The sequence below is a fragment of the Peromyscus maniculatus genome, chromosome 15 (assembly GCF_049852395.1).
Source record: "Peromyscus maniculatus bairdii isolate BWxNUB_F1_BW_parent chromosome 15, HU_Pman_BW_mat_3.1, whole genome shotgun sequence".
NCBI lineage: Eukaryota > Metazoa > Chordata > Mammalia > Rodentia > Cricetidae > Peromyscus > Peromyscus maniculatus.
Window position 1 is genome coordinate 68338732 of NC_134866.1, and position 20607 is coordinate 68359338.

The 20607-nt window shown below is 43.0% G+C and overlaps 1 protein-coding gene across 4 annotated transcripts in view; it reads right to left on the reverse strand.

Moving 5' to 3' along the window:
* Vcan (versican) overlaps positions 1-9217 on the reverse strand; it is a 98553-nt gene extending 89336 nt beyond the window's left edge. For 2 of the 4 annotated variants that reach the window (XM_076552037.1, XM_015998968.3), the window contains exon 1: positions 8931-9063. The gene's annotated coding sequence lies outside the window, so the exon portion shown is untranslated. Of the gene's footprint in view, positions 1-8930 lie in introns of all 4 variants that reach the window. The other 2 variants (XM_006980466.4, XM_015998969.3) reach the window with 2 other exon arrangements.
* Between the last annotated feature and the right edge of the window lie 11390 nt (positions 9218-20607).

Genomic DNA, 20607 nt, shown 5'->3' on the forward strand with positions numbered 1-20607 from the left:
AGAAAAATTGCTTTCATTTTTAGTTGTCTTCCTTTTTTTTCAGGAAACCTTTATAAAGTATTTTTTAATGTTTGGGCTCCACTGTTAATCAGTCTTGGATTCAAATTCTGCATTTTCTACTTAAACTCTCAGATTATAAGTAAATGGATATGCTTCTCTAAAATGTATTTCTCTAGTTATTTAAGGATGAATTAATTAATTAATGCAAAATAAATTAATATTCATTATAGAAATGATTGAAATACCTGAAAATATTGCACATGAAATATGCTCATTCATATCTAATATAGTCAGTACATAGTGATTGTTATTAAAATTAGTAACTTTTTATAGATGCTCAAATTGTTTCAGGTCAATGATAATAAAAGAATTTGAAGCCCTAAATCATACTTTGGGTTACCTCTATAGTAGCAGTATATTTAACTTTATGTTTCTAGTAAACTCCCATCACTTATCATTGGTTTTAATTATTACTTTGAAATCTATTTGCTGGCCATAAAGGTGGCTCAGTGGGTAAAGGCACCCACTGTTTAGCCTGATGACCTGAATTTGGTTCCCAGGAACTACTAGGTAGGAAAGAACTGACTCTTCCAATTGTCCTCTGACTTCTACATGCTCACTGCAGAACATTTACAAACATCAATAAACAATACATAAATGTAATAAATTATGTTTTATATCCACTATAAAACAGTAGGCTTCTAGAAGGAAGAGTTACTTACTAATTCTCACAATAGTCTACAGTGCTATGTTCAATACCCCTTGGAGAGAGTTAGTAGCCAAATGTGTAGTCAATCCTTCCACTTTGAAGTACCAGTAATTCCTTATGAATGTGAGCATGTATGTAGCGCTAAGGAGGATATGAAACTGTCTAGTTGAATATTATTATTACCTAGTAATAATATGAGCACATTAGTATTCAGACAGCCAAATCTTATAAAACAAAAGAGAAATTATACGAGCCTGACTCTGGAACATATCTTTTGTATTCTAATTTCCTGCCCAGGACAAATGTTCAAAAACCTAACTCTTTATATACCATGTTTAATCCTTATAAACACATCTTTATTTTTTCTAAATTAAAGAGAAAAATCTGTCTTCATCTCTACAGCCCACCTGTAGTATTCTCACCTGCCCAGAGACTTCCACTAAGCCTAAACTTAAAGAATGAAATCAGTGCATTAAAAACATAGAGATGCAATACGTTTGGGATGCACTGATATAAGTTACAAAAATGTGATTGAATTAATTACTCCTGAGTGAATACGAGTGCTCTCAAACTAAATTCCAGATCTCCACCTTCACTAGGGAATGAACCAGAAGATGCAGTGATAGGGCTGTATTCTGATTGTCCCGTCACCAGTGGGGACCACACAGTGGCCTCCGGACCTGGGACTTTGTGCTGGAGGTCACGGGTGCTCCAGCTAGCCTCTTCTCTATCTCCTCCACGCAGGCCTGCCCTGTCAGCACGTTCTACACTCAGACCGAAGGATTCTCAGTCATGGCTTTGACAGCCATGTTCAAGAGCTGTTCCTGATATCGGGTGTCTCCAATCTGCATTCTTATAGTCCCATCATCAGTGTGTGAACATACATGTCCCTTTTCTTTTTCAGTTTTGGGAGACCTACACCTGTGTCTTTAATGAAGCTACACCACTTTTCTTCTGCATCTGAGCCTAGTCAATGAGAAAATTGACTCCTTCCTTGCTCCCAGCATGCTCTAACCCCCGTTTCTACTCTTCTGCTGCAGAATGTCTGTCTTGTAAGTGTGGTTGGTTGGTCAGTGATAACAAATCACTATACATGGAAAGACGGAAGAGATAAGCCAGCCAGCAGCCTCTATATTTAGCCATATACTTCAGTAAAGTCAAAAATAGGAAAAAGGCATCGAACCATCAAGGCCCAGCTGACTGCAGCTGTGTAGTTGTCTGGGAAACAAAAGACATGGTCAACGGAACTTCTGTCTCTCTGCAGAGAAGAGGGGCACCTCGCACCAGGGATAGACCACCAGGGTTCTATTAACCAGATATTTAGTATTCTCCCTCATTCTTGGGGAAGCCTAGAGGGGTGAGGGGAACCTATGGTTTGTCTACTGTCCTGCCAATCAGTTGTTCTGGACCCCTGCTTGTCTTGGATACCTCAGCTACTAATTAGATATAGTAAGCATTCCATGTTAGTCCATAGTACTTAGTTCATTATCTCAGGAAGAATGTCTGAGAGATGCCTCATGGCTCAGACTTCACAGTATTAACTGTACCCCAGGAATTTGTCACGGCCTATACCTAGATTCCTGAACCCAGACTCAGTTAGACTTTTTAGTGATGTCCTTTAGCACTCTGTTCTCGTCAATGAGCTCTTGTTTCATTATCCATCTCCTCCATGCTCGGTTTCCACTGCAGCACATGACACTACTTTACTTACATATTTAGGAATTATCGTCCTCTTTTAGCTGACACAGAAGCCTTAAGAGAAAACCTCTAATATTTTCTTCACTTCTAGTTCTATAGTACCCAGGATGTTCAGTAACTGTTTGCTTTAAAATGATGAAGACGTTCTTACTTTATGTCATTAAATACATTCTCTGTACACCTTTCCCTTTTACTGTCTTTGCTTAAACTACACATTTCCAATCAGCAAATACAATTTTTCCATGGGTAAAGTAAAAATGTTTACTCAGCAAGTTTGCTGGGATGAATCTTTAGAATGGTTCTAAGCTTTTACTGTTAAGAAATTATGTTTTAAACCAGGTGTGGTCAGGCACACCTTTGATCCTAGCACTAGGCAGAGGCAGGAGGATTTCTGTGAGTTCAAAGCCAGCATGGTCTACTGAGTAAGTTCCAGAATAACCAGGGTTGTTATACAGAGAAACTCTGTCTTGAAAATACAAAAAAAAAAATATGTTTCAATCCATATGTAGTAAGGCACAACTGTAATTCCAGCACTGGACAAGCTGAATGAACAGAAGGATTAAAAGGGTAAGGAGAGAACTAGGGTCCAGAAGGAATCTCAGACTTGCCTTGCTACACATCCAGACCCTGCCCTACAATAGACCAATCTATCAATAAAACACTGCAAGGGAAAATCCTGGGGCATCTACCATGAGTGGTATTTCAACCATTATCTACATAATATCTGAAAGTAGAATTTCCAGGTGAAAGAAGATACACACTTTTCAATATCTTTAAATGAAATATGTTAAATGAAAAAAAATGTTTGCTGAATTGTTTTCTAAAGAAAATGAACTTATTGAAATTCCTATAATAATTTATAACTTTGGTTCTCTACAACTCAACCAACACACAATTCCCAAACTGTTTTCCTTGTCTGACTGATGAAAAAAATGGGGTTGGGGATTTAGCTCAGTGGTAGAGCGCTTGCCTACCAAGTACAAGGCCCTGGGTTCGGTCCTCAGCTCCAGAAAGAAAAAAGAAAAAGAAAAAATGACACAGTGTACTGTTGCTATTTTAATGATTTTTTAAAAGAAATTTATTTACTTTCTTTTATGTATATGAGTGTTTTGTCTGCATGTATATATGTGTATCATGTATATGGCTGTGCTCATGGAGGCCAAAAGAGAACATCTAATACCCTGAAACTTGACTTACAGAGAGTTGTGAACCACTATGTGGTCTCTGGGAACTGAACCAAGGTCTTCTGCAAGAATGAGTGCCCTTAATCACTGAGCCATTTTCCCAGCCCCTTATGACTATTTTTTTATAACTATGAATGAAGTTGAACAAATTTTCTCACAGGATTCAAAAATGTTTGTTTTTCTGCAACACTACCAGTCTGTAATTTTGCCCAATTTTTGCTAGATTCAATATTTGTTTTATTAGGCATAGTATATTAGTATCTCTTATTTATGTAGTTTTCTGTCTCTCAAATCTTTTTCATAGGTATTTGGTCTTTTAAATGTTATAACTACATCCATTTAATAAATTATGATACTGAAGGTCCAGCAGTTCCATTTAACTTGGTTTCCCAGCTGGAGCACCCAACACAAACTTCTAATTTCCAAGTCTAGTGGCCACTCCACTCTGTTCCAGGCCAGGTTGAAGCAATAACTTAATGGTAAACAGACTGTAATTTATGACTTAGTGCTTCTGTGTTCACTACGAAATGGGTAATTTCTTTTTTAAAGTATTTATTTTATTTTTAAAATGTATATGCATGCATGCCTGTGTGCCCGTGTGTGTGCACATGTGAGTGCATGCGTGCAGGTGCCTTGAGAGGCCAGAGGTGTCAGCTCTCTCTCTGCATCTGGAGTATAACGTGATTGTGAGCAGCCTGACAGGAAACCCCACTCCAGTCCTCTGCTAGAAAAGTGCGCACTGCTGCACAGACTTCACCACTGAGGAACCTTCAGGTGCTGAAAATAGGTAATTTCTGGCAAGCAGTATATATCTGTGCCCTTCTATATATATAACAGGTCGATCAAACGGGGCTAAGTATGTAATTAACACACTTTTAACAAAGTTCCTATGTACCGACCCCTGAAAGAAAACCACCCTGTCACATCCAGTTCTAAGAACTTTACATCAGATTTGACTTTGTGTCCTAGATGCATTTATGGATTTTTTACGTCTAGATTATAAGAAAAAACCGACAAACCTTCATTGATCCAAATGGAACTTGGTCAAGCCATGTCTTTACTCTCCCTTGTTCTGACTCCAAACATATGCAATGAGCGGCACATTTTTCCACACCAGGGCAAGTAACCTCCAACAATGGTGTTTGTCTGTCTCCTCACTGATTTCTCCGGGTGGGTGGGTGGGGCAAATTTTTAAAAATCCACCTACTATAGGTGCTCATTCTTTTGCCACAAAGCCCTAAGAAGTTCTGACCCTTACAGAGCTATAGCCCATCTGAAATGTAGAGTCTATGGGTGTTTGTCCAAGAGTAAAGTCAACAAAAATGTTTGAACTCCACCAGGAAAAAGAACCAGATTAAGTATATGATTGTGGAAGAGTCAGCTGGTCTTTGTCTCTTCAGGGGCTCCAGGATGCCCCATTACAGACCAATCATTAACCTGAGAGTGTTTACACATGGTCCTGTAAGGGGAGATGGAACAATGGGTGCATCACCCACATTAATCATATTCAGCTTTGAGTTAGCTTTTTATATCCTTTCCAAACAGAAAGTGATTCCAAAATAGATGGAGGCAGCTTGGAATAGCAGAGGGATCCCCTGCAATCTACAAAAGGAGGGAGGCGCCTGATTACAAACACCCATAAACCCAAGGAAATTCTTTTCCTTTTTTTTTTTAAAGAAAGAAATAAGACTTATGAAGAGGCTTAATTTTAAACCACCAAGAAAAACCAAACTTTGAACTCTTACATAAATTCTAAGTGATGGTCTTGAATCCCATCCCTCTTTCCACCGCCCATAAGAAGATTAAGGACTGTGGACTTCCTGCTGGAGGAAGTAATGGCTCAATTGCTTCGGAATCCATTGGAAACCTTTGCAGCATTAGTGGGGACATGCAGATGCAATTTGTCAAACATCCCTTTCTTACTTTGTGTTCAGAACTAGATCTCAGATCCTTTGAGACCCTACCCCCACCCCCGCTACACTGCTTGTACAATGGGATCCTACTCTACCTCAGAAAACTATCTGATGCTCCCATTGTTTTCCTATTAAATTCAAAATATTCCATTTTAGGGTTTTATGTGAATATTTCCTGAGTTCAACACAGTTGAAAGCAGTACTGAACACAATTTCGGCCATAGCTTTTAAAGAGAAACAAAACCGATAATGGACCAATTATAAACAGAATTTAAGGTGAGAGGGGGGACCATCAAATCCTAGCTCTTCCTAATTAGAAGCTGGAGAAATTAAAGTGAGAATCGCAGTAGTCCAGTCTACATCGCCACACCCACCACACTCCCTCCCCCGCCCTAGATCTTTTATCAGCCATTTGGCCAACTTGTGGGAGACACCTACCCCCGCCCACTCTAAGGGTCCTGGTTAATACTCAATTACACCAGCATTAATTTTGTCACTGGCGAAACGTGGTCTTTAGGCAAATATAAATGTATTTAAAAACGAGTGCAAGGAGCAATCACAAACTTGTCTCATTTTCGTGCCAAGAGTTGACTACGAGTAAATCTTCATTTCTCCTTTTAAAGCAAAAACCCTGAACCGTGCATATCACTCCCAGGAAGCAGGAGAGAAGTAGTATTTTAAAGGCTTTTATTTAGACGCGTTTAGTGCCATCTGAGTAGAAGCTGGGTCTGCTCCAGCTTCAGCGAGCCTTAGGAGCTCTGCAAGGCAGGCCAGCCAAGGCCCCACCCGGGGCCAGCCCAGTCCCGCCCCAGTTGGCCGCAGCCGCTGGAGACCTAGGCTGAGCGGATCGCCCGAGCAGCTGTGCAGCTGTCTCGGAGCCCAGGAAGTCACACCCGTCTCGCGCCCTTAGCCGAAGCTCCAGCCCACGTGGCGGATGGCGAACCCCCCGCCGCAGCAGAAGGGAGTGCCTAGCAGGGTCCCTCCCAAAAGGCAAGATGAGCTCGGGTAGGCGGGGCGGGACCACCTCTGCTTTAGGTAGTTCCTTCCCAGGCCAGCACCAGGCAGAGACGCGCTAGTTATCGCCTTGAATGGGCACGAAATTGAGGTCAATATTTCGAAACGAGTCCTTCCGGCTCCTGGCTATTTGCATTCATCTGTTTCATTGTCCCCAATCCTTCCCTATCTTTCCCACTCACTTCCTTTGCTCCTGGGCGCCTCCTCCCCAGTTTCCACGTGCAACGCGTGCCCGGTGTCCAGGAAGTTAAGTTGGATGAGGGGGCATTCTTCTGCAATAGCCTAAGGAACAGGGTCCTAGCACTGTGTTCAAGGACCTTAGCTAAATTGGCCAAAGCAAGTACCTCTATCACTTTTCTCAAAGATGAGAGTAAATTGCATGTCAAGAAACCTCAAAGCTGGCTCGGTTGCCAGACTTGTGTGTTAGTCCACCCAGCTGCAGGCGCCGCCCAGAGCGCCGCGGGAAGCCAGGAGGACTAAAGAAAAGGAGCCCCTGCTCTCCGGACGGCCAATTTCCTTTCTCTCCATCTCCTCCAAACCCCAAGATTCACGTCCCAGATTCTGAAGTGGAAAACTGACCATTAAACCCCGGGTCCTTCTCTGTTTGAACCCAAGGATGGGAAAGCGGTTTACTGGCCTTCTTTTTCTCCGCTTATGCTGAATTTCTCCGTCAGGGGGAGCTCACGCCTACTACAAAACTCCCCATTCCTAGACATCTGGGTTCTGCTAGTCCGAAACACCCAACGGCAAGCAGATCTTAAAGAGTGCACCGCCCCCCTTGCTCCTCCCTCTGGGCCTGCGTCCTCGGACAGAGAAGGAAGGGATTTCACACCAGCCATTCATTTGTCAGCCATGGGGGAGGGGACGCAAGAGCGGAGAGGAGGCCGAGAGGGGCGAGAGGAGGCAGAGAAGATGGAGACAGAGGAGGAGACACAAAGATGAGGGGACACAGATAGCGAGACTCCACTGCAGGCTGTCCTCGAGGCGGTACAGCACTGTAGCCTGGCGGGGGGGTGGGGTGCATTTCTTCCCCTTTCCGCAGGATCCCAAGAGCACGCAGGACGTGCGGAGGCGTCCGTAGTTGGATCGGAGAGTAAATAGTTCAGGCTATGACATTATTTTCTTACCCCTGTTTCTTCTGTCTAACCCTCTGCCCGCTCCACGCCCATTGACACAGAGAACAAGCCGGGACAACCGGGATGTCCCGGGTCTGCAGGCACCAGAGAAGTCTCTGCAATGCCCACGCCTACTCGGGGCGAGGGGGACTCTATCGGCCCGGGCGTCCCCGGGGACTCCCGGCACGCGCTCTCGGTCCGCAACCACTCTACCAGCCGGTAAAGTTGCCCAAGTGAAGTGGAGAAATGAGAGCGGGTGAAGATACCGAAGGGAACAGAGGACTTCTGTGATCCAGACAAGAAGTCTGGACCAGTTGGTTCCTAACTCGGGTCTCCGTGCCACCTTTGTCTGGAGAGCGCTCTGGGTCCTGGTTTGCTGCGAAAGATGAGGGCGACAAGTCCCCATTTCGCTTTCCAGGGCGAGGGCGAAAAATACTGCACATCTCTCCGGTTCGGGGGAAGCTTTCCCGCCCAGGAGCCTCCCAGACCTCTACGGTGTTCCAACAACCCCACCCCCAACCACTGGCTCCGGCTCACCACACGCAGGACAAAAGAACACAGGGGCAACGTGAGGGAGCTTTGACAGCCCCCAAGTCATCAAAGAAACGTAACCCCAGTACCCTGCCCAACCCCTGCCAGAAAGCTTTCCATATTGCCTGCGCGGGGGCTTGGGGTGGTTGGGGGGGTCATGTCCTCCGCGCAGGTCCTGGGTAGCTAAAGTACCCCGCTGCCTGGTCGGGAGCTGCCCAGGGGTGGCTTTCCAGGAACCAGAGATACTGACCACACACCAGGAGCCAGGAAACCAGGTGGTCTGCCCTAAGGTGGTTTCAGGGACCTGTATTTGGGCAAGTTTGGGGACTCCCCATTCAAACTTTTGCCTCAATCAGTTTAAAGACAACAACAACAAAAAAAAAAAAATCAAGGTCTGAGGAGTCCCTCCCATTCTTCCAACTCAAGATAGCATGACTTTTCTAGGATTTCTCTACAAAATCCCGTCCCCCTATTCCGTTCATCCTTTTCCTCTACCCCACCCCGAGCTTCTTTGTCTAGATCTTTTTTCAGCACCAAGGTCTGTCTGAATTCCTCTCCAACAAGCCTCTTCAAAGTTACCTGCATGTTTTAAAGTGCGCACATTTTCTTAACTTCGCCTTACTGCTAGTCCTTTTGGCTTTAATTAAAGCCCTCTTCCAATTGCAATGTACCTCTTTTTCCCTCCCACTGAGCTCGGCGGGGTTTTCTTTTCCCAACAAGTTTTACCCCCTTTCTTTTAAATGGGGAACAAAAGAAACGTGATTACCTTGAAAGGCGGCTTGCTGCAGTTTGTGGGGGAACTCACTGCTGAGCTGTGAGGATGGGCTCCGCGTTGCCCCGGCAGATCACATAGGAAGCGCGGTGGCCTGGGGAAGGATGGGGCGAGTGCGGGACGGAGCTGGAGGTGAGGGAGGATGCGCCTCTCGCCGCAGATCCCGGTCCCAGCGCCTGTCCACAGCACCCAATGCTCGCGGCTGCTGCGCCCGCGCGCCTTGAGTTCTTCCCCCAGAAAGGCTAGGGGCAGCTCGCCTGCAAGTTCAAATGCGGGTTGTGACACCCATCGTCATTATATCACTGTACCGTCAGCGCCGAGGAGGAGACTCAGCGAGAAGGAGGAGGGAGAGGAGGAGGGTTCATTCACAGGCTCCAGAAGCGCTCCGCAGCTTCAGCCACTCCAAAGAGCCCAGGCTTGGAAACAGGCGGAGGGGCGGAAAGGAGCTCCCAGCGCCCGCCGTGAGGACCGCCTGCCTCCCTCGCCAGGCACTCCCACCTCTCAGCGGTTCTTCCTGACAAGGAGTACCAATCGGCTGGGGGGAAAGCCTCGCTCCTCATTCAGCGACGCTGTGCCATCTCGCTGTGCGCTCTCAAACAACTGCCTTCCCACCGTCCCCACCCCCACCCCCTTCCCCGCCCTGTGCTGCTACTTCTGAATTAGGGGAAAGGAGTCCCCCAGCTCTGGTAGGGCAGGCAAGCACGGAGCAATTAAGTATGGTCAGTTCCCAGGAGCGGACAGGACTCTATAAAAATCAGCCAAGAACTTGCTTATAATGTGTTTATGCGCCCGCAGGGCTTGCCTGTCCCATCTGAAGAGGTGTCAGGCTCCAGGCTCCTGCCAACCTGAAAGAGATACTGAGAAAAGTGAGCTCCTGAGCTCCAGAGAGACTGTAAGCGTTCGCTGCTGCTCTCCCTAGGGAACTGCCCAATGGGGAGCCCGCGGCATCAGGCCGTACACAAAGACCCTGGCAATAAAGGGCTGGACAGGAAATCCCCCAGGCAATCCCTTGTCCCATTCAAAGAGAGTCCTTTCTCTGACATAAATCCGCATCTTTACTTAAATGTCCTCCGCTTTCTTCCTTCTTCCTTTTACAGGACCCCTTGGAGAATTTTCTGCCCAACACAGATTCCTTGGACTTATCAGTCCTTCCATGTTGTCAGGAAATGGACTCTTTCATGCTTGTATTTTTTTTCTTCTTCTCAGGCTTACCCGGAGATGTAAACAACATCAATATAGGGAAGCGCACCCTTCACTGAGTCACAAAAGACTTCCATTTGGGACCTTAAAGAGCAAAGGGTCAACCAGTTAACACAAAGGATTTCTGCCCCTCAGAGAAGGACTTTGAATTTTCCGTTACTTTGAAGTCTAGTATGATTTTATGCAGCGGGGACAAAATAAGTTCGCAAGACACGTCGAAGTAACTCTAGGGGTACTGAAGCAATTAAACTTTCCCTCCTACACCAATATGGAAATAGCCTTGTAATTATTGGCTCTGGATGTTTTGCTTAGAAAATGACCTCAAGCACAGGACTCCAGAAACAGTAGTGATTAACACAGAAAGTTTGTCTTTACTGGATTTCTTTAATTAGATTAGCTGCAACTCACAGTTCTAAATTTGTAACCTAGACTCCTCAGAATGTGGATTCCTTTTTGACAGTTTATAGATTCAATATGACCATAGATTTTAAGTGATAAACATGTGGCAGATTTATCAGTGCGATTTCACCCTCAAATGTGTGTTTTTCATATTTCCTTTTATTATTATGTCACTCACAGCAGAGTGGCATAACTATCCTATGGACCACTTGGAAGTCAGTTTGGCTTGCAGTGAATTAGTTACCCTTTAGGCAATGATTATATTACCGTTACTAAATTTGAAATTTCATCCCATTTATCGTTTAGAATGGAAGTCCACAGCTTGGAATCAGACTTTAGCACTGCATTAACACTCAAGCACAATCAGTTACAGAAAGTGACTTACCCAAGGTTACACAGTGAAACCAGAGATGTTATCAGAACACAACTCGGGAGTCAACATGAATTCATTCAGAACAAAGAAAAATAAAGTTCTCACTGGAATTTATATTCCAGGCATTGGGGTAGATTTTTTTTCCTGAAATGCTTCAAGATGTGTATCATTAATCTATTTCTTAAGTTTGAGGGAGCCTAGTTTGAGTTTTACAGAGTTTAAATGGTTTGCCTGAGGGTACTCTGTGACAGATTGTTGGCCTAAAACCTTATCATCTCTCTGTTACTCTACTCTCCCTTCCTAATACAGTTGAATAAACAATTCTATGACGATGTAAAGAAGAAGCAAGGAACTGGTAATCCATTGCTATCCATTTCCCAGACATGCTAATGAGCAGGACTCACTACAAGCACCATCTACAAATACAATACAAACACACTTGATGTGTCATCATAAAAAGTTGTTGGTTGGATACGTTTTAACATAAGATGTTTCATTTTCTCTTGTCAAATGTGTTTCTTTAGCTGGTCAACATTTATAGTCCCGTGTATCATCTACTGACCCTGGTCTACAGGGCAAAGGCGCTTCCCCAGGCTGTGTCAGCCTACCAAGGTATGAACAAGGCTGAGAAGCTTCATGCTGTGGGTCTTGACACTTCCTTGACTCCCAACATTATTATTCAGAAAACTATGCTGTCAAATAACTAAAATAAAATGGTCCATATCTTAACATCTACTGTCTTTCTCTGGGGACAGATCTCCTGCTCTGGCTATCTAAATAAACATTTTAAAAAAAAGAAAAGAAAAGAAAAGAAAAGACCCCAAGGTATATTTGGGATAGTCTATAAAATATTAAACTTTGTGACTTCTTTCTGCATGTGTCTATCTGTCTGCCTGTCTCTGCCTCTGTCTCTGTCTTTCTGTCTTTCTCTCTCTCTATCTCTCTGTCTCTCGGTGTGTGTGTGTGTGTGTGTGTGTGTGTGTGTGTGTGTGTGTGTGGTCAATATGTGTGCTTGTGTTTCCCTGTGTGCATGTGTGTAAGTGGACTCTAAACCTTAACCCCTGGCATCTTCCTAAATCATTCCATATAGATCCAGATAGATAGACAGACAGACAGACAGACAGACAGACAGACAGATAGATAGATAGATGGATAGATAGATAGATACAGGATACCCAACTACTGGGGTTACAGACGTGAGCCATGGTGCCCCTGCTTTTTTAGGTCAGCACCAGATATATGAATTCAGGTCCTCTTGCTTGTACAGAGAGCACTTCACTGTTTCAGCCATCTCCCCAGCCCCTAAGTACTTAGGATCATTAAAGAAAGCTACAGATTATGCCATTACAGTGCCCCCTTGAGATCATGCCTTTGTACAGGAAATATTGGGTATATAAACTCCAGGATCTCAGGCAGATAAAGCAAGATATTCATTCACATTGTCGGTGTCTACAAGAAATTAAAAGCTCACCACACTATGCCTCGTTGCCTTGCCTTGATCTGGTCTTAAGGAACTTGGTTGAGCTTGGGGGCGACCGTCCAGGGTCTTGAAGCAGAAGAAAGTCGTAGGTGGCAGGTGTGCCCTCAGGGAATTCCACTGTCTTCATCCACACTTCTTGCCAAGGTCCCGCAGGATCACATTTCAGTGTTCTGTTGTTGATTGGACGAAGGGCTTCTAGACATGACAGTATCTGTTGCTGGGCTCTGGATGAGGCTGTCCTATTCAAATTGAAAAAAATAAAGAGTTCATGTTTCTGTGCACCGATCTGCTGATCTCAGACACAACTCGACCAAGTCTACTGTACTTGGATCCTTAAAGAAAGCTACAGATTATAAATGCACCTCGATGATCTTTTTCTTAATTCCAAGAAGAAAGCCAGTTCTTTAAGACTGTCAGAAATTTTAGAAAGAAATGACATTAAAGAACAATATTTGTACTTTTAACCTTTTAAAAGTTTTACAGGAGTGCATAATAACGTGTGTGTGTGTAAAACTCAGATATACTTAGCACAAACAAATATACTGAGAAAGGAACAGCTACAAGAAAACAATTTTTTGAAAACAACAACAAAATAAGATACTGAGCCTTGTCTCCTCAAGCTCCTAAATCAAAATGTTTCAGTAAAATATTTCTTTCAATAGATAATTTTGCTCTTTAATTGGCCCTCCCCACACCACTTTAAATAACGTACATACATGAAAGTCGTAATGAAACCAGTCACTTTCATATGTTAACTTTTAGAAGTAACTAAAATATAAAAGTTATTTTCTTACTCTGTGCAAGGCTGGATAGATTTCTCTAGAACTTAACTGGAAGGCCATCTACATCACAAGAGAACTATGCAGGCCAAAGCCAAATTCCAGCATGGCCTGATGGGAGAGGCTGGACTGCAGGCAGAGATGACTTCATTAGAGAGAAGAGAGACTCTGAGTCTGTCCACACAGCAGCCAAATGGCTCGGCGCATCTGCACTCACCCAGGGAGGGCGGCCCAGGCAAAGCATCAAAACCACTATCCTTGCTACAAAGAAAAAGATCAGACCCTAAGAAAGTAGTCCAACTGAATGAAATCACAGCTAGCCTCCATCTTCCTCCCCTCCTTCCTCACTTCCTCAAACTCTCTCCCTTCCTCCCCAGTCCTCTGAAAAACATGGGTCAGTTTCTGTAAAAGATTTTCCCGACTGAACCAAGAGATGAAGGGTTGGTTTCTGAACACAGGGATGCGGTAGATTTTAGCATCTATGAGGCAGGCAGAGAACAATGCAGATGTTTCCTGAGAGGCAAAACTTGGGCAATTGCTGTTTGTTTTCCATGGCTAGCAGTCTCCAGTTATTTTATTAGACCACAGAGGGACACAGAAACAGGGAGTTTAGTGAACGCCACTGAACTGAGAGTGCCACAAGAGCCTGTTAGAGTGTCCGTGGTTAGCAAATCAGGAGGTAAAGAAGGAGACATTTCTATAGAGTGAGAGGGACCTTTGGAGAACACCAGTGTGGCCACCAGAACAGAGAAGTGAAAGACAGGTACCCTATTTTTAATCCATTGATCAGCAGAATTATAAGAATGTGTTGAATGCCATGGACTTTAGGTTCTTGTCCCAAAATATGAACAGTCACGTTCTAACACACAAATAAATGAAAGTCCAATATTTGTTATGAAAATTCAAGCAAACAGCCGAGGTTGTATAAAGACTCAGCAAATATTTGTCACAGACTATTCATAATGCTCTTTTATTTGTTCAGTTTGACAAATCATTTACCACTCTTAATGCAGTTTTGCACTAAAAAAATACAGTTTTCTTATTTGTATTATGCGGTTAAGTCAGAGGCACATAGATAGATAGATAGATAGATAGATAGATAGATAGATAGATAGATAGATAGATAGCACTCCATTGACTACACATGTGGTAGAGAAGAATGGCTGCCGAAGACGATGATGTCCTTTACTAGAAACTGTCTTGCATGAGCCATGTTTTTTATGTCCACACAATGAAAACGACACAGCTTCATGTTTCATTTGAACTTCTGAACATCTCCCACAGTCGATAAATCGAACACTTTTATCAACATGCTACAACAGCTGTAGCATGCTGAAAAAGACAGAGTGAAAGAAAAGCATTAAATATCACGCTAACAGGAAAAGAAGGCCAGAGAACGAAAACACAGGAAGGGCCTCTGGGCTGCTAGGCACAGGTAGGAATTAAAGACAAGAAAGAAAGAAAAAAGAAAGAAAGAAAAAGAAACTTGCTGGAAAAATGTTCCTCGCTATCAAGCAATTAAAATAGTGTGATTTTAAAAAAAAGTCCATTTCAAAAGCTTCTTTCAAAAGAAAACAAAACAAATCCAATTGAGAATGTGCTATGACCCTTCCCATCCCCCTATTTCTACAAATATTTTGGGATCCTTTGTCTCCATCCCTAGGAGCTGAAGCTGTCTCTTCCTTCCGCATCTTCCGACAAGATGACCACTATCTCATTCTGGATTCCCACACAGAAAATCTGGAGCCGAGGTGGTGAGGTCACCCAACATTGATAAGAAAGTATGGCGGCTGGGAAAGGAAGGGAGAGGAGGCATCTCAAGCCAGTTTTTATTACAGGCAACAGGCATATACTCCTTAGGGGATGATGACTCAGAGACATTGCCTAAGGGGTGTGGGGGTGAGGGGGGCTCCTAAAGCATTTGTATACTTGGTTAAAAGCTTCTCCAAGGGGTGTTAATCCTGCACTACCTCTGCCTTGAGGGCAGGTTTTCTGGGCTGTGGTTTTATTTCCACAGGGAAAAGGACTAGGCAGTGCTCTAGGCAGGAAGATGCTGAGCTGCAGTGGGAAGGCAGGCTGACACATGTAGAGAATCATGAGGGTGAAGGTGTGTGAGTAGAGTGAATTATATTCTCTATAATTCTCTCTCTCTCTCTCTCTCTCTCTCTCTCTCTCTCTCTCTCTCTCTCTCTCTCTCTCTCTCTCTCTCTCAATATCACTACCAGATTGCGGAACTAGCATCAATGAGTTTCTTACTCAGTGGGAGCAGGTCCTAGGACAGATAGATAGGAAGGGAAATCCATCAGTCGCTTTCTCATAATCAGATAGATACAAAGGGAAATCCTTCCATCAGCCGCTTCCCCATAAGCAAAGCCATTGTCCTACTCCAGGACGTTCCCTCCAGCTACCATTCTCATACCCAGGCATCATTGACAAACACTTCCTCCTGAGTCCCTGCCAATCCTCCCAGCCTCCAACCCATACCAAGGTCTTCTTTGACACTCAGATGTCTCAACCCTGGAAAACAACTCAGCTGCCACGTGAGAACAACCCTGGAAAAGATCAGTGAATCTTAAATTCATAGAAGCAAAAGCAGGAAGGACTGTAAGTGCCCCTAAGCAAGTCTTTTATACTATAATGTCCAATTGTAAACATGCTTCTTAAGTATAGCACCTAGATTATAACAGTGGGTATGTGTTGTCTCCTGCACGGGTCCCTCTTCTCCTTCTGTTTTTCTCACCATAATAATTACGTTTCTCATCGCTGCAACAGTGCATTTGATACAAACAACCAAGAAAGTCTCCTTTAGGCTCACAGTTTCTGAGGGGTCTGTCTATGGCTGTTTAGACCCATGCAATTGGGCAGCACATTCTTACTGCAGAAGTGTGTGGTGAGGCCTAGCTGCCACATCTTCTGGTTGGTTTGAAGCAGAAAGAGAAAATGTCAATGGAGGCTGGCTTTCTCCCTTTTCCCTCTTAGTCAGAACCTCAGCCTAGTAGCGTGGTATCATACACAGTCCTAAGAATCACCTCTCTTCTCTTCTCTTCTCTTCTCTTCTCTTCTCTTCTCTTCTCTTCTCTTCTCTTCTCTTCTCTTCTCTTCTCTTCTCTCTCTCTCTCTCTCTTTCTCTCTCTCTCTCTGTGTGCGTGCGTGTGTGTGTGTGTGTGTGTGTGTGTGTGTGTGTGTGTGTGTGTGTGTATGTGAAGAAATGCTACACCAATTGAGGGTACTCTATGCCACATTACATTTTTTAGATAATAGGGATGATGATAGGAATAAAACATGCTTTCTGCCTTGAGAAGGGCTACAGACTCCAATACCTAGCTGAGGCTACACGGTTAATCTAAAAGAAGGAAGAAGGAAGAAAATAAAACAGAGAACCATGAGGAGTGTGGTAAGCTTTGTAGTGCAAGCTATCGATAAGAGGAGCGCTTGTCCCAGGCTTTTAAGTTCTTAAAACATTAATCAAATCAAATAAAGCTGTGGGACAACACCTACCTAAGAAATGGCAGGACACAACCCCAAATTTGAATGATCCAGGGACAAGTGATGGGAAGACAAAGAGCAGGGAGTCATTTTATTCCCCTTGTTCATGCTCTCCTTTTATTAGTCTCCATCTTTTTTCCTTATCAGTAAACATCTTTATCTCCAAGAGGAGAGTATGTTCCACAGATGTTTGGAAAGGAGAAGAGGCAGAGAGATAGTGAGAGAGACAGAGACAGAGAAAGAGACAGACAGACAGACAGACACACACACACACACACACACACACACACACACACACACACACACACACACACACACATTCAGAGAGAGGAGTTCAATCTAGAGAAGACGCCAATGCATCATTCCTAACGAGACAATGAAAGGCAGATGCCCCAGCCCTGTCCAGTTCCCTCTCTTGGGGTCACATAACCTCAGCCTTTGCTACCAGCAGCTCTGTTTTACTTGAGCTCTTTCCTACTCTGGCCGTCAAAAAACCCTTGCAGTGGGGAGGCCAGCTTTGTGGCAGCCAAGCAGCATTAGAGGTTGTATTTCTCTGAGGGAGTGTTCAATAGTAATACTGCTAACTCTGCACTTCTCATGTACAGACTTAAGCAATAGGCTTTTCAGGATTTTATATCCTGGAGACTATATTCCCAGAACTAAAGGAACAATTTCCCAATCATGATAAATACAGACTGGCACATTATGGTGTGAATAAAACAAACAAACAGAAAAACTCAATACACTCTGGGAAATATAATTATTATACTTTTATAGGGAAAGAAGTAGAAAAAATAGATTTGAAGAATACATGAACCTGGAGAATAAGCCAGAAAGTTACTTGTAACTAGACACTGTTTCTTGAAATACCCAGAGATGTCTCATCAAGACTGAAAATACACATGTCAAATGCAGAAACTGAGAGAGGACAGGGTTAACCTGGAGACAGACGAAGCAGTGGGTGGAATAGGAAAGAACAAAGATGGGTATAAGATTGTGTTGCTTAAAACCAAGTTATCTGACAAACTACCCAGTGAGAACCCGGAAATGACGTTGTTTCTAGTCACTGACTGAACTAACTTCTTGGATGCCCCCTCCTCACAAGAGATTATGTGTCCTTAACCTTGGGTTAGATTCCAGAACTCTTTGTGTACTTTTAACTAATAAATTTGGTCTTTACATAGTTTAAAAAGACAACACCAAGTGCTAGTCAAGGCTTTTTCTCTCTGAAGCTTCCATGTTTATTGCTCCGGGAACATGAAGCAGAAGACAAGGGAAGCTAGCTGGCTCTGTCTTTTTTTCCCCCTTCTCCTCTTCTTCCATAGAGAGGAGCTGCAACCACTGTGGGCTGCTCTTGGTTCTCTCGCTCTCGCTCTCAGTCTCCTATTTCCTTTATGGACAGTAATTGGCAAATAAAAATTTTTAGATATTCCAAAGAGACATTATTCTTTGATGTAGGTTACTACATTATTATCGAAATCAAACCAGTGAATACACTCCTTTGAGTACCATCTATTCACTTAGCAAATTGTTAGCTATCATTGCCACGCTCTAAATTGGCTTCTGGAACACATTCCTCAGAAAGTTAAGATTCTGCACCCCTTGTCCATGTCTCTTCCCCTGTGACTCCAGCTAACAGCCCTTCACCTCTCTAATTCTCTGAATTCAACTTCTGTAGACTTCATGTGTATAAGAGCATGGTGCATTTGCCTTCCTGGTGGCCAATTCCGGTTGGTGTAAAATCCTGTAGGTTCATCTGTGTCATTAGAAATGGCACGATTTATAAATTTGTATCTATGTGCAGGTGTGTGGATACTTCTCCATTCATCTATTTATCACTTGACACACTGGTTCTTTATTTTGGTTTTTGTGACCAATGCTATCATAAATACTGATGTGTGGTTGGCTCTTTGACATCTGCTTTCATTTTTGGAAAGCATGTGTCTGAAAGTGGAATTGTTGGGTCATATGGCAATGCTACTCTTATTTTTTTTTAAGAAACTCCATACTGTTTCCCTGATGGATCCACAAATTTGTATTTTCATAATGATGCATGAAATGTTCTATTTTTCCTACATGTTTTCTTTCAAAATTACTTTATTTTAGTTATTTTTTAATTTTATCTGGTGTAGATGAATGTTTTGCCTGCATGCATGTGTGTGCACCCTAGTGCCAGTGGGTATCAGAAAAGGGCACTGGAGCCTCTGAAACTGGAGTTATAGAGAGTGTGAGCCATCATGTGGATGCTGGGACCTGAACTAAGGTCCTCTGCAACAGCAACAGTGCCCATAACTGCTGAGTCACCTTTTCAGGCCCCATGTCCTCTGTTTGATATCTTTATATTGACCATCTTGACAAGTGTGAAATGATGTCACCATTTTGATTTTCATTCCCTGATGAATTGTGATGTGGAGCACTTTTTCTTATGTCTATTGCCCATTTCTATGGCATCCTTGAAAAAATGTCTACTAAAGTCTTTTGCCTATTTTCATTCAGGTCTTTTGAATATCAATCTTTTATCGATCTTTTTAGTTCACTGACACCTTTTTTACTGATTGCTTCCTTTGCTAGACAGAAACTTCTTCATTTGATATAATTTGTTTGTTTTTGTTGTGTTGTCTGATTGGTGTTATAACAAAAAGAATAATTGCCACAAAGTGTTGTGAAATATTTGTTTACACTGTAAAGATATGTCTCTGCCTATGGAGTCTTCTGATTGGCTTAATAAAGAACTAAATGTCCAATAGCTAGGCTGGAGAGAATAGATAGGACTTCTGGGCAGAGAGAGAGAGAGAAACTGGGAGGAGGAACCTAGGCCTGTGATTTTATCAGCAGACTTGGAGCAAGTCAGATGCGCTTTACTAAGAAGAGGTAATCGAGCAACACAGCAGAACATACATTTAAAAATATGGGTTAATTAAGAGCTAGTTGGGGGAAAACCTAAGCTAATAACAAGCTTCCAGAATCAAAAATAAGTCTCCAGGTCATTATTTTTGGGCTGGCGGTCCAAAGAGAGCTCGATAATAAAAGCTTGCTACAAAGAGCATTTCTCTTGTTTTTCTCTAGAAGTCTCTCACAGTTTCTGATCCTATGTTTAAATCACTAAAAACTTTTTAGTGGATTTTGTGTATAGCATTAGGTTCCAGTCTCATTTCTTCTGCATGTGGTTAGTTTTCTAACACCATTTGCTGGAGAAACTCTCCTTTTCTCATGATCTATTTTTTTTTTCATGTACTTGCCCAAAGATTACTTCACCGTGTGTAAATACGCTTCCTTCTGTACCTTCCACGTTTTTCATTGTTTCTGTGTGCCTGTTTTCATGAAGTACCATGCTATTTTGAACATTATAGTTTTATAAAATAATTCGAAATAAGAAAATGTGGTTCTTCCCATTTTGTTTACAGGAACTTCATAGCTATTATAGTTTCACAGGAATTTCACAGATTTTTTTTTTCGGAGTTCTGTGAAGACAACAATGATCTGAATAGTTTGAATGTGTCCCCAACAGCTCATATACTGAATTCTCAGTGTGCTTCTGTGGGGGAAGCTGGAACCTAGTGGATAGGAATGACGTCATTGTGGGAGATCACCTTAAGGAGGATCAATGTAATTCTTGCAACCTAGCACAGCTCCATCAAAAGCAGCTGGTTAGGAAAGACCAAGGCTGCCTCCTGAATATCTCCTGCTCGTAGTCTCAACACGGGATCTTATCATAGTGAGGTATAGCCGAAAGGCTGTCCGCAGAGACTACAAAAGTCACCAAACTCTGAACTAATAGAAATATTACCCAGCTAAGGAGCCTATTTAACAGTGGAAAGCAGGTTGACACAAATGGAATTTTGACATATTGCATTAACTCTAGAGGCAATAATTTGTTGTTAATTTATTTACCATATTTAAGTGATTTTGTGTATTTGGGCTATATGTGTGAGTGTGCATGTTTATAGGTGTGCA